Here is a 12,743-nt window from a genome sequence, read left to right as displayed (position 1 = left end):
AGGACCAGACTCTTGGCAACTTCACGTGGTTGTCTCGGCCACAAGTTGGTATTGCTGACATTTTTCGATCCGCATTTGAACCAACGAGTATGTACGCGCGTTGAAGTACTTCACCTGCAGTGGTTGTTAAGCAGTGGTGTTTCTCTGGCACGCGAGTTTGATTCCCGGCCACGGCAGCCGCATTTTGATTGGTGCGACATCTAAAACACACGTGTACATACATAGACATAGGTGCACAGCTCCAGAATGTCTGAATTAATTCCTTCCCCTCTTGGGCATTCCTTGTAATCGTATCTTTGGTATGTTATACAACAAAAAAAAAATCTTGATGCTGTACAAGAAATGTCATTAAAATTGCAGTACATCAGACCTAGCAAAACACGTTTTTAAAATAATGCATACAACTAACAGCAAGAAGCGCGCAAAAATAAACTAAGAATATTCATTTTGATGCTCTTTTCTTCACTTCACGTCGGACCTATTAACGGCCGTGCCTATGAATTCAAGCCCGAGCCCGGCCCGGACCCGGCCCGGGCCCGCCAATAATCGACTTCGGGCCCGGGCTTTCGGGCCGGCCCGGGCCCGTGCAGGGCTCTAACCTAGGTATAACCAGCTGAACCTTAGCTCCCGCTACGTATATCCTGGCATATCTGAGCTAAGCCACTGCTAATTTTTTTGCTGCGAAAAGGCGAAAGTTACAGGATTTGGTTAGGTCCGGACTCATAAGTTACCCTCAGTAATCTTCAGTTGTCAGTAAATAGGGTTTGAACTGCGGGCTTCTAAGTGCAAGTGGGATGCAGTGCCTTTACATCATGAAGAGAGATACCTTCGCTTAGATTCTTAGAAAGGCGCCAGACTGCACGTAAAGCTATTTCCGGCTTGGCTTCTTAATTTATCGAAAAGTGCGAAGGCCATGGGTGTCGTTCCCGTATCGAAATCGACGGCCAAGTGTACCCGCGGCGGAGGCTGTGTAGGAGTCAAGAGGAGTCACTAGAGGCTACCAAAAAGGTCTATAGACATGGCGCGACACGTCTACGGCAAAGTCAGCGCTGAAGCTCACCGACGCTTTGCTTTCCTTGCCGGGAGGCAGCGCGCGAGGTGGCGAAGATGGCGGCGAAACTGGCTTGCGGCTCACCGGGGTCGTGTCGTCCATTGCGACGTCGAACAGATAGATTTCCGAACAAAAGAAGGGTGCTTTCTTCTTCTTCTGCCTCTTTTTTTTTTTTTTCTGCGCGTGAGGCACACGAACGTTGTTGTTGTTGTTGGTCCAAAAAAAAAATGGCTCGTACCCACTCAGGGGGATTGGCCAGGAAATGGGCGCTAACTGAGAGAAGAGAAAAAACTAATTTGGATTAAAAGAAGAAAAGTGAATAATTACAGAAAAAGGTGAGTATGAGCGGGAGTAAACAGATAATAAGTAAACTGCCAGATAATAAGGTGCGGTAGCAGATAGAGCTCACCAACTACAAAATCAGCACAAATGAATAAGGAAAGGATTGGCCGAAGGACATTCGTGGAAATTATGTAAGAAAATTAAAGAAAGAAGATTCGGCAACGAAGGGGAGGCAGAGAGCGGGAAGGCAAAGGATACAGGCGCAGACATGTTTTTAAGAGCAGCCCGCCATCTTGAATTAGCTGCTAGCACGGCAGACGGCGTGATTCAAAGATGAATGAGTGTACAGCGCGGCAAAGATCCCCGCGGCAAAAACCCAGTACTGTCGCCCCGAATGATAATATTAGAGGAAGAGTGAGTGGGTGGGCCAATTGATTAAAAGGGTTTTCCAAATATCTTTTTCGTAGGGAGGCAAACCGTCGGCAGTGGAGGAGAAAATGTTCTATAGTCTCTAATTCATTGCAAAATACACAAAGGGGTGAAGGGGCCAGATCACAGCGGTACAAATAATAATTTAAATTTGGTACGCCACAGCGAAAGTTAGTTAGGCTAACTTCGCATTCGCGTGATTGGCTAATCCGGCACTTCCAGGAGAACCGGAGGTGCTCGAGCTCATAACCTACGCACGCAGTTTCAGCCATGCTTTTTAGGAGGCCTAATCTGCGAAAACGTGCCGAGGTGAGGAACTGTATGTGCGGCATGATTTCCACCACTGGGCCGTCCAGTGCAAGTCCCGCCAACGTATCTGCCGATTCGTTAATCCAGATGCCAGCGTGTCCAGGCACCCACACCAATCGCAGCTCTCGTAGAGATGTAGGCAATAAATAATTGAGGGCTCTACGTAGAGGAGAGCTATTTGGGGACGAAAGAGCAGTGCAAACTGAGAGAGAGTCGGTGATTACTATTACATATTGTTTAGTAGAATCTAACTTTCGAAGGGCTAAGATAACTGCTAAGTATTCTCCATGAAAAGAGCTAGTGTAATCAGGTAGGCGGAGTGAAAAAGACCAATCTAAACAGGGAGAAACAATCCCTACGCCTGCCTTCTCATTACGGACGGAGGCGTCAGTGCCGATAATGACGTGACCTGGAAAACCTGTAAGGTGATTCTGCAAAATGCCGGATAAGAGATTTGACGGGAGCAATTTAGCATTCCTGGGGAAAATTTCATCGAAAGCTACATCTAAGGATGAGACATGACGATTAGGTGCGGTAACAGATAATAGGGCCACGCGTAACGGGTCTAGTAGGGATTGTGCCAATATCACTTGTGGGCGTTTGAACCTGGGCCATGTGCTGCTGAAAAACAACGACGGCCATGTTACAAAGGCAGTCTGTGGTCTGGATATGGGCGACGCCATTATTCTTAGGAATGCATCAACAGTGAGGGCGTGCAGGCGGGAGACTAGTGTGGGAATTCGAGCTTCCATGTATAAAACGTTTATTGGCACGTAACGTGGGAGACCCAGACATAGTCTGAGAGCTTGCCGTTCTAGCATTACCAGCGGCCGAAGTTTGTAATGTGCGCTTCCTGAGAACAGCACACATCCAAATTCAAGCATTGGTCGTACATACATTCAGTAAATCATTAATAAGGTGTCACGGCGCATACCAAATTTCTTGTGGCTAAGGCTTCTCAATAGCGAAACAGACCGCGCACCCTTAGAAGCAATATATTCAATGTGCGGACGCCAATTTAAAGTGTATTCGTATATTATTCCTAGGTATTTCAGAGAATTGACCTGGGGAATGGTTTGCTGGCGGTAATTAAGAGAAATGGAGACTGGGCCACCCACCGGAAAGACAAGGAGAGCACATTTGTTCACATTTAGGTTCAAGTATAGACCATCTAGCCAAGCCTCTAGAGCGCATAGATAGGTCTGAAGGCATTGGTACAATATGTGAATGTCTTTGGCTGACGCAAAGAAAGCGATGTCATCAGCGTAAACGTACAGCTGAACGTCAGGGTGTATTGGAATGGAGCTCATCAGAACGTTAAAAAGCACTGGAGACAAAACAGAGCCCTGAGGAACACCGCGGGTTTGACTGAATACTGGGGAGGACAGACCTTGCTGTGAACAAAAAAAATTTCTATTGGTCAGAAAACTGATGATCCATGAGATGATGTATTTCGGGAAAGGATGACGCTTAAGCGAATTGGAAAGAATTTGGTACTCAACGCTGTCGTAAGCCTTGGCAACATCCAGGGTGACCAGGACGGCCACTTCTCTTCGTGACCGGGCCATATGAATGCGGCTCTCCAAATCAATGTGGGCAGACCAAATTGAACAGCCCGGCCTGAAACCTATCTGTTTGGGGCTTAAGATGTTGTGGGATTCCAGGATATTTTCTATACGAGTGAGTAAAATTCTTTCAATCAGTTTTACTAAGTTCGACGTGAGAGCGATGGGTCTAATATTATCAATTGTAGAACCCAAACCTTGTTTTTTAAGGAGGGGAACAATCTGAGCCACCCGCCACTCAGGTGGAACCCACGAATGCCGTAAAGAGTGGTTAACCACGTGTAGTAGGCAGGCGGGGGATTCACTGAAGAGAAGCTTCAGCATGCGAACTGTGATGTTATCAGGTCCTGGAGCCGCGTCAGGGGCTAGACGCAATGCCTTCTCGAGATCTTCCATAGTGACTTCCTCGAAGTCATCCTGACCACATCCTGTGAGGATTGGTGGCACCACTGATGTAAAACGCGTATGCAATCCTAGAGCGATCCGGTTCAGAAAATCTTGAGTTTCATCCGGGGAATTGATAACGGAATCAGCATTCTGATCGGGAGGAGCCACTTTCCAACTGCGTAATAATTTGAACAGGGTGCTTTTTCTCCGCGGGTCTGATAGAAGAGAAAACCGGTCTAACTTATATTGTTCTTTAGCCTTAGCAATAGTGCGTTTAAAAATTGCGCGAATAAATTTGAAATTGCTCCAATTAGCAGGGCACTGATTGCGAAGCAACCTTTTCCACGCGGCATTTCTGCGCCTGTACTCTCGTGTGCACTCATCATTCCACCAAAAAGTGCAAGGACCATCTCTAACTGACGAGACTGTGAATTTTGATCGCACTGCTGTTTCGGTAATCAAATTTAAGACCTCCGTCGCCACACGGTCTTCGTTAACGTGGGTTAGTGAAGGAAGAGCAGTGCGTAATTCTTTTCCAAACCGTGTCATGTTTACGAAAGATTGTACTCGGCGGTTTGGAGTTCGGTCAGAGCATACAACTTCAACGGGGACATGATCACTGTTGGTTGCATCGGGGACCGTATCCCAATCCGTTACCAGACCCGGCGTAGACAGAGTCAAGTCAACAGCCGAGCGGGACTGACCCCTGACACAGGTTGTCGCTCCAGAGTTGGGGCATGACAGGTTATTGTCCCCAATCCACTCCCATAAACGTCGGCCGCAAGCGTCTGTGCGGGAGCCCCAAGATATGTGGTGGGAGTTAAAGTCACCTGCTAAGACACAGTGGGGTTTGCATGATGCCAAAGCAGCGTCCAATGGTCTAATAGATGTTACACCAGATGGAAAGTATGCGTTAATCACCGAAAAGGGAGCAGCATTCGGGAGAAAAAGGTCGACTCCAAGGATTTCGCACTCACTGGACAATGACGTGAAAGAAACAGATGCCCTGTGGCAGAATGCGGCCGAAATTAATATAAGCAAACCTCCGCCCCTACCTTGGCGATCCAATCGAAATGAGCGGAAGTTACGCACAGCAAATGATTTTGAGGGAGAGAGCCAAGTTTCCTGAAGTAGAATGATATCCGGAGAGAGCTTAGAAATTTGGTAGGAAAGATCGGGAGACGCCGAGAACGCAGAGCGACAATTCCACTGCAGTACTCGGATCCGCCCTATGGTGACTCGAGCTCTGCCGAAGCGATTGCCTGTTTCAAGATGTCTCCTGACTTTAGGGTCCGAGTGATGCCTTTTTTAGATTTCGATTTAGGTCCCTTGACTGTTTTAGCATCAGCGGGAGAAAGTGTCCTTTTGCTTTTGTGTGCGGAAGTGGCGGGGGCAAGATCCATGTCGGAGCAGCTATCGTCGGAGGAAAGTGGAACCTCAGGCACGTGCGCGAGGGCAGAAGATGTACCCGGGTGATTACTCTCGGCCTCAAGAGGCACTCCCGCGTTCAAGGAAGGACTTGCTCTTGATGATTCCATTTCCTGACGACCGTGCACTGAAGGAGAAGTGACTTTAGTGGGAGAAATAACTGAATTCACCTCCGGAATGTGGGTTTTGGGAGAAGCAGGGGAAAGAGGGAAAGTCTCTATAAACTCAGAAAGCTTAGCGGTCAATATCTGCATTTGGGCCAAACACTGAGACAAAGTTAGCACCAGCGGCTCCACATGCTTCGCTACTGCCTTCTCCGCAGCCACGTTCATCATTGCAGTCAGAGTTGACTCAGTGAGGGGGGTCTGTTTAGAGGTGACTCCTGCATAGCTAGCTGTGCGTTCTTTGACAATCGCTACAGCTTCCCCGCGCGAGCATCTGCGCTTTTCAATAATTTCAACAATGTGCTCTTCCGGTGCACGTGCTGCACAGCTGAGTGAGTCTGCCAGGTGAGCGTCCCCACAAAGACAACATCTTAGATCTCCAGAGCAGTCTGTGTCCACGTGCTCAGCCCCGCATCTACGGCATCGAGTCGCTGATTTGCAGCCGCCCTGACTGTGCCCGTAGCGCCAGCACTTGTGGCACTGTAATGGTCGAGGTTTTAGGGGTTCAACACGAAACAGGAGCGGCCACGCTTTGATTTCCGAAGGGCATGACCGTCCCGCAAAGGTGACAATCACGGATTCAGTGGGAACCCTGGTTGCGTTCACGACTCGATTGCATCGGTAGACTGAAATGACACCAGCCATAGAGAATTGCTCGAGCACCTCCGGAGGGGTCAGGGAAGTGCTGACTCCGCGAATCAAGCCTTTAGTGCAGGCAAGATGTGGGGGGATGAAGGCGCTTACCGGGACTGATGCGAACATCGTGCAGGCAAGCAGATCCACGATGCAATCTTTATCAGAGGACCGACACAAGAGGCCTCCCCTGCCGAACGGTCTCACCTCCGTGATTTTCTTGAAATGCACAGTGGCCTCCCTCAGATCGTTTTGGATGGACTGCGGGTTGTTCCGGCGGATGAAGCCACCGTTGGAAGGGACCAGTGCCACCGGGATGCCCGTCGCGTTGCCACTCATGAAATCCTCCAACGGGAGATCCTGCGTTGGAAGAGATGCCGACCAAGGCGATGAGCCCCGGCCGGGAGAGTTGAAATTCATTCCTCCGCCGTTATTACTGCCTCGCCTACGTTAGCCACAAGTATTAGACGAGAAAGATAACCAAGGGGGGATGAAAACAACCAGAAAACGAAAGAAACAACTCTCGGTTAAGCAGCTCAGAACCTGGCCAAGAACCCTGGCAGGAACCCGGAACTGCAGTCGTTGTTGTTGTAACGTGCCGACAGAACAGTGCGTGATGGTCGCTTTCTTTACTTCGTTGTTTAGCGCAGTTTTCTCAATCAGTCCTCCTCGCCTCTGTGCCCACAGTGTGGTGTGCGTGAAGACCTCCAACACCTAATATGTGACTGTGTGCGCTTTACTACGCAAAGAGTGTCTCTCGCAGTGTCCCTGGGCTGGCCGCTGTCCGCAAAACTAGAACTGAGGGACGTATTAGGTCCTTGGAACTCTTCCAAACGTGTCGCTCGTGCAACGAAAGCCTTATTGGCATACCTAAAAGACACAAGTCTTGATCAGACTTTGTAATTAGTTAAAATCATATGTATTCCTCTTCATCATTATAATTATCATCGTCATCGCATTCATCTGGCGTAGCAAGCCAGGCATCTTAGCTGGGCTGACATCGCCAGTTTTCATTAAAGACTGTTCTCTCTCTCTCTCTCTGCACAGGCCGATTCGCGGATTCATAGGGGCGCCATAGGAATATGGGTATATAGAATGTATGAATATAAGACCGGTCTAGAAATTTTGAAAAGGAACCGAGGATTTAGTCAGACGCAGAAAATGTATACAGTGCACCGTAGTTACTCCCAACTCCCCTACGAAACTCTCCATTCGGATTCTAAAAACGGTAATTTATTCGCGAAAGTCCAACGCAACGAGGAAATGGTCGCAGTTACTGACTGTTCCTAAACTGCGTTAATTTTGTGTAGTTATAGCAAAACTACACGTGTGGATTCATCGGGAAAAAAGCGGAGGGGCCAGGATTCGGACCAAAAATTCCGTGGGTTTGTAGAGGTGGCATATAGGAATATACGGATATAGAATATACGAATATAGAAACGTTACAGAAATTTGGAAAACAAGAACGATTATTTTGAGAAGGATGAAATGTGCGGTATCTTGCAGTTGCGCCCAGCCGCTACGAATCTCTTGAAACGCAATAGCACAAACGGGCAGTTATTCGTATAGTCGAATGTCGACAGAAAATGTACATTCCCAAAACTTTATTTATTCCAATGCTCCTTGCTAGTAATGTTGGGTTTTGGGTGTTCGGACGAACTACACTTTCAGTTTTCATAGTGCATGGGTTCTTCCTTGTGCAAAAAAAAAAAAAAAAAAAAAAAAACCTTAGCGCCGTGCTTGTGATTTCATAGTAACGAGCTGAAGAAAAAGCATTTGTAGGCAAAACCTTTTCAATGGGCATTGCCGTTAATAACCGCAATAGCTCATGTATAGTGTTTTGCTCCACCGAAGCGACGGACCAGGATGTCAACGCGCGTGCTTGTTTTGGAACGAGATCGCACTTATGCGTAACATCATCTTCTTTTTTTCGTCACTGCAGGAATCTATAAGCGGATTAAGTACGATAAATCACGGGAGCGACTCGTTTTATGTTAAGTGGCACTGAAGTCAATTTGTCGAACCCGTGTTTTTGCTTGCACTGCGTAGACTGGCTCAAATAAACACACTTTTCATCGTTTATCCTGGAGATAAGGGTGTATTTATTTTATAAAGCCTGAAAGAAGAAAATCTACCATGCCTGGTTTGCGGCGACCTCACGAACAATAACAGCAGAGGCGTCAACACTGCGTGATTGTACAATGTCCAAGATTAGAATTCAAACCAGTTTCAATTTCGGTTCTGTGAAACAACATGTTTAGCATCGGGCATTATTATTGGATGGGAATTCTTGATATCTCAGTAACCGGCATACCTCGTTTCTGCCACGTTTTTTGGCTGTAAAGTGCCTACAAGCACGGCTTGGAATCGTAACAATCACTCTGAGGCGTGCACAGACGCTCAAACGCGATGCGCTTTTCCCCATCTTTGGAGCTTTCCTGGCTCGTGCCTGCATCGTAAAAGGCATGCATGTTCGCACCAGGCCAAGGCTCGGCCGATTCGGGAATGTGCCCGCAAGCAGTCGGTTGTTATGGCAACACCACGCCAACAAGAACTCGCCAGCGCATGTGTCAGTCTGCACCCGTTCTGCGAACTAGCTCGTGGAGCAATGAACGTTACAGCGCAATAATTGTGAATTCAATATAGAAAACATTGCCCAAAACCAAATAAATCAACTTCAAAAAAAGGAAAAAGAAAACTTGCCCTTTCGGCGATTGAGACTTGCAGAATAAAAACCTTAGTGCCCCAGACCACTCGACCACACGCCAGGGACCCCCGCTCCGCAAATAAAAGGTATATAATGTATATCCAGTTTACATTTTCATTTAGTTCTAGCATTTCAGGCAGCTAAGATGTCTATTTCTTGTATAGCGCTCGTGCAGTAAGCGTCCTCCAAATTCCCACAATATCTCATGTCTATAGAGACGGCAATGCAGATGCGTGGTCGTGCTCCTGACCGCTTGTTCACCGAGCGCAAAAAAAAGTGCTTTCTGCACCCTGGTTTTACGTTGTACGATAAAATTTCCGGTTGATCTTAATTCCTTCGTACTTCGCTGACTCCTCTCCCGCCTTCAATTGGCCTTAGATTTTTCTACTAGCCTACCAGTCAGCGAAGCGTCGCATGTGCGCTTTTTTTTTATTGCGGAAGTTTGCTATTCAGCATAAGGGCAAATTAAATATATAGATACACCCCGGATTCCCGAAGGAAGCGGAGCAGGGGGCCATGATGTGGTCCTTGTATCCACGCCATGAATTCTATTGAACTTCGAGCTTAATTCAGTCTACAAACTAACAAACTAAAGGCACATTCTTCCTGGCCAAACGTGCCGTGGCTTAATTTCACATGAGCGAACGAGTTGCGACGACCCGCCGGCCTCTTGGGCCGACTGTTTCTGTCGGAGTGTAGGCGAGCAGCGCAGTATCGTAGTCAAGCCAAGCCTTCTTGCTTTGACGTCATAGTCATAGGAAATCGTAAAGGAGGATGCAGAGAGGACATTTTCGAATTATTTTTCTACTCAATAAATTCTCATAAACGCATCGAGAGTGGTCGAAACATATATCTTATGCGACTCCACACTACAATTGGCGCTAGTAATCCCGCAATGTTTACAAATCACTTCATTGTCCGTTTCAAAAGACTCGCAGTAAGGCACCGAGTAACAGCCCGCGGCGAAGAAAACAGCTTGTTTTCTTTTTCGTCCGACAGCGCACAACATCGTCCGACACTGTCGGCCCTTGTCGGGAGAGCCGTGTCAGGCTATGTTGGACGCCAAGCACGCTGTCGTTCTTGTCCCGGGCATAGCACACAGATGATAGCCCCTACAGGATTTCAGGGAAAACACAAGTACATAAATGAAAATTACAGCGTTAGTTTATTACAATTCCTGTTGGATTGGTTTCGTGTAACGTTTCGTGTTACGTTTTTTTTCGCTGCTATGCGTCCCTACCAGCCCACTAATCACAGAACGACACATTCGGACGAGCGCAGCGTAAACATTCATTTACGGCGTCGTTTATTCGTGTCAGTTTCGGTTTCGACAAAACAAACGCCGAGCGGCCGCCATGACAGAAGGTATCACGTGACGTTAGAGTGTACTATTCTAGAACTCTATGCTATTCTAGTACACTCTAGTGACGTCACCATTCTTTCCGTACCGCTGCCGCCGCTGCCGCTCTGGACGCACGCGCGAGCAAGCGCAATGTTTACCTCGTGTGTCTCTGTCTCTGCTTACCTTATATATATATATATATATATATATATATATATATATATATATATATATATATATATATATATATATATATATATATATATATATATATATAATGCAGGAAGAAGAGTTGGCAGTCAAGAAAACCTCGGAAAGCAAAGGGGAGGATGTGGTAGGTCATTGAACCAGATAAGGAATCTGGAAAGAAAGAAAGAAAGTGGAGAAAAAATGCCCGCCAGGTGGGATCCGAACCCACGACCTCCAGAATACCGGTCTGGTGCGATAACCACTACGCCACCGGCGGGGCTTTTTTTTTTTTTTTTTTCCAAACAACTTTTACTTACAAGGATATACATATATACATAATGCACTGGCACGCTCGATGCGGTGACCAACGCTGGTACGCGTACATACTGTCGCCACAGGAACTCCAACCACCTTTAGGCGTGCCTTCACTTGAGCCGCAAAGTAAGCAACGCAGTGGGGCTGCGGTGGCAACAAAGAACAAACAAGCAGGAAAACATGACATCCTGAGACACTGCAACATCAGAGTACATGAACTGAGAATCGTGTGAAGGTAACATGTTCCAATATGGGTGTAAACTCTGGGCAAGGATGTACAACGCCTGTTCAGAGGGGAGAAGCGTCTCTACAACGTACTAGTGCACAGCCGTTGCCAGCGATGCATCTCTTTTTCTTTAAAGCGCTGCAGTGCTTGGCATCCCTTTTGCAGTGAGTCGCCGAGCTCCGTGTCAGAATCTGATGCCCCCAACACGTTCACTGTCCATTCAGCCTTTGCCGTGAAGTGCCGCCAGGTAGGCCTGGGGTTCCTGGCGCACTCCACTAACTCCACTGCATCCACTCGAGCCCTCCACAGCGAGTGGAGCCCAAAGACAAACACCCAGTCCCGAAGCGCCTTGTTCTCTGTGGGCGCACTCAGGTGCCGAAGGCCTGACCACGACAGATCCCATCGCTCGGTCCCTCGGTGTACGCGGTCTGCAGCTCGTCCCAGAAGACGGCCGCGGCGTTGCAATCTGTAAGGACGTGTTCTGCCGTTTCCTGTTTTCCACAGAGGAGACAACCCGCGACGCCATGGAGAAAGAAACCCTACCGTTGTCAGATGGTGGAGGGTTTGGCACATGAGTGCCGCTTATCCTCCAAACGTGCCTTTGCGGCGTGAAATCCAGAATACCGTCCTCCAAACGTGAAATCCAGAATACCGGTCTGGTGCGATAACCACTACGCTACCGGCGGAGCTGTTTCCCCACCACTTTCTCGGGTATTTATGTTAAGGTATTTTTGTTTCCTGCACTTGGGGGTGGTAGCCAGCGCCACTCGGACTATATATATATATATATATATATATATATATATATATATATATATATATATATATATATATATATATATATATATATATATATATATATATATATATATATATATATATATATATATATGACAGAAATAAGAATTGGCAGTCAAGCAGACTTTCTTATTTTCCAAATTCTTTATCTTGAGCTACTACATCCTCCCCTTTGCTTTCCGAGGTTTTCTCGACTGTCAATTCTTATTTCTGTCTTTTTCAACGAGCCCCTCATTTCCTATTCTCATTCGCTATATATATATATATATATATATATAATTTTTACTATGGATTACGACTGCTGTAACTGGAAACTTCGGGGTGAATGTATTGTCGGATGTAGCTTTAATTTCTATTTCGGGCTTCGTCGACGCACCATTCACGGCAGCGGCCAGCGTCGAAAAATATTGCGCAAAACAGGTGGAGTAATGATCAATAGAAAATGCACTAGAAAATCTGCTCGTTGCGTTACAATATGAGGTGAGAATACAGAAAGCCGATAGGGCTGTCTATAGTACAGAACTGCTGGGGGATATCAGAATTACAGTGAGCTCGAAATACCAATGAAGAGGCATGGAAGTTCGTCGGAAAGAGATGTTTATAGAAGCCGTTACAAGTGATTAAAATCCGAACAAGTGTAGTTGCAACGATGAACAACACAAATAGCCCTTAAAACGGCATAAAATGCAGCTTCCCGATAACAGAATTGGTAAGGCAACGTTTGCGTCAACTGAAGGTTGTAGTAGACGAAAAGTATTACTTGAGGATGCTTATAACTTTCTAAGAATGTGAAGGCGAAAGCGTAGTCGGGCCTTCTGTTCATCTGCTGATGATGTTTCTGTTTAACTTCGAGATCGCGCCCGTCACCTCTGGAAAGCTCGTTCCGCTCGCTATCCATCACCAGGAGCCTCCTGTTCC

The sequence above is a fragment of the Haemaphysalis longicornis genome, unplaced genomic scaffold (genome assembly GCF_048455015.1).
Source record: "Haemaphysalis longicornis isolate Haplotype H1 unplaced genomic scaffold, Haemaphysalis longicornis Haplotype H1 scaffold_4, whole genome shotgun sequence".
NCBI lineage: Eukaryota > Metazoa > Arthropoda > Arachnida > Ixodida > Ixodidae > Haemaphysalis > Haemaphysalis longicornis.
The sequence above is the reverse complement of the archived record's forward strand: the minus strand, read 5'-3'. Positions refer to the sequence as shown.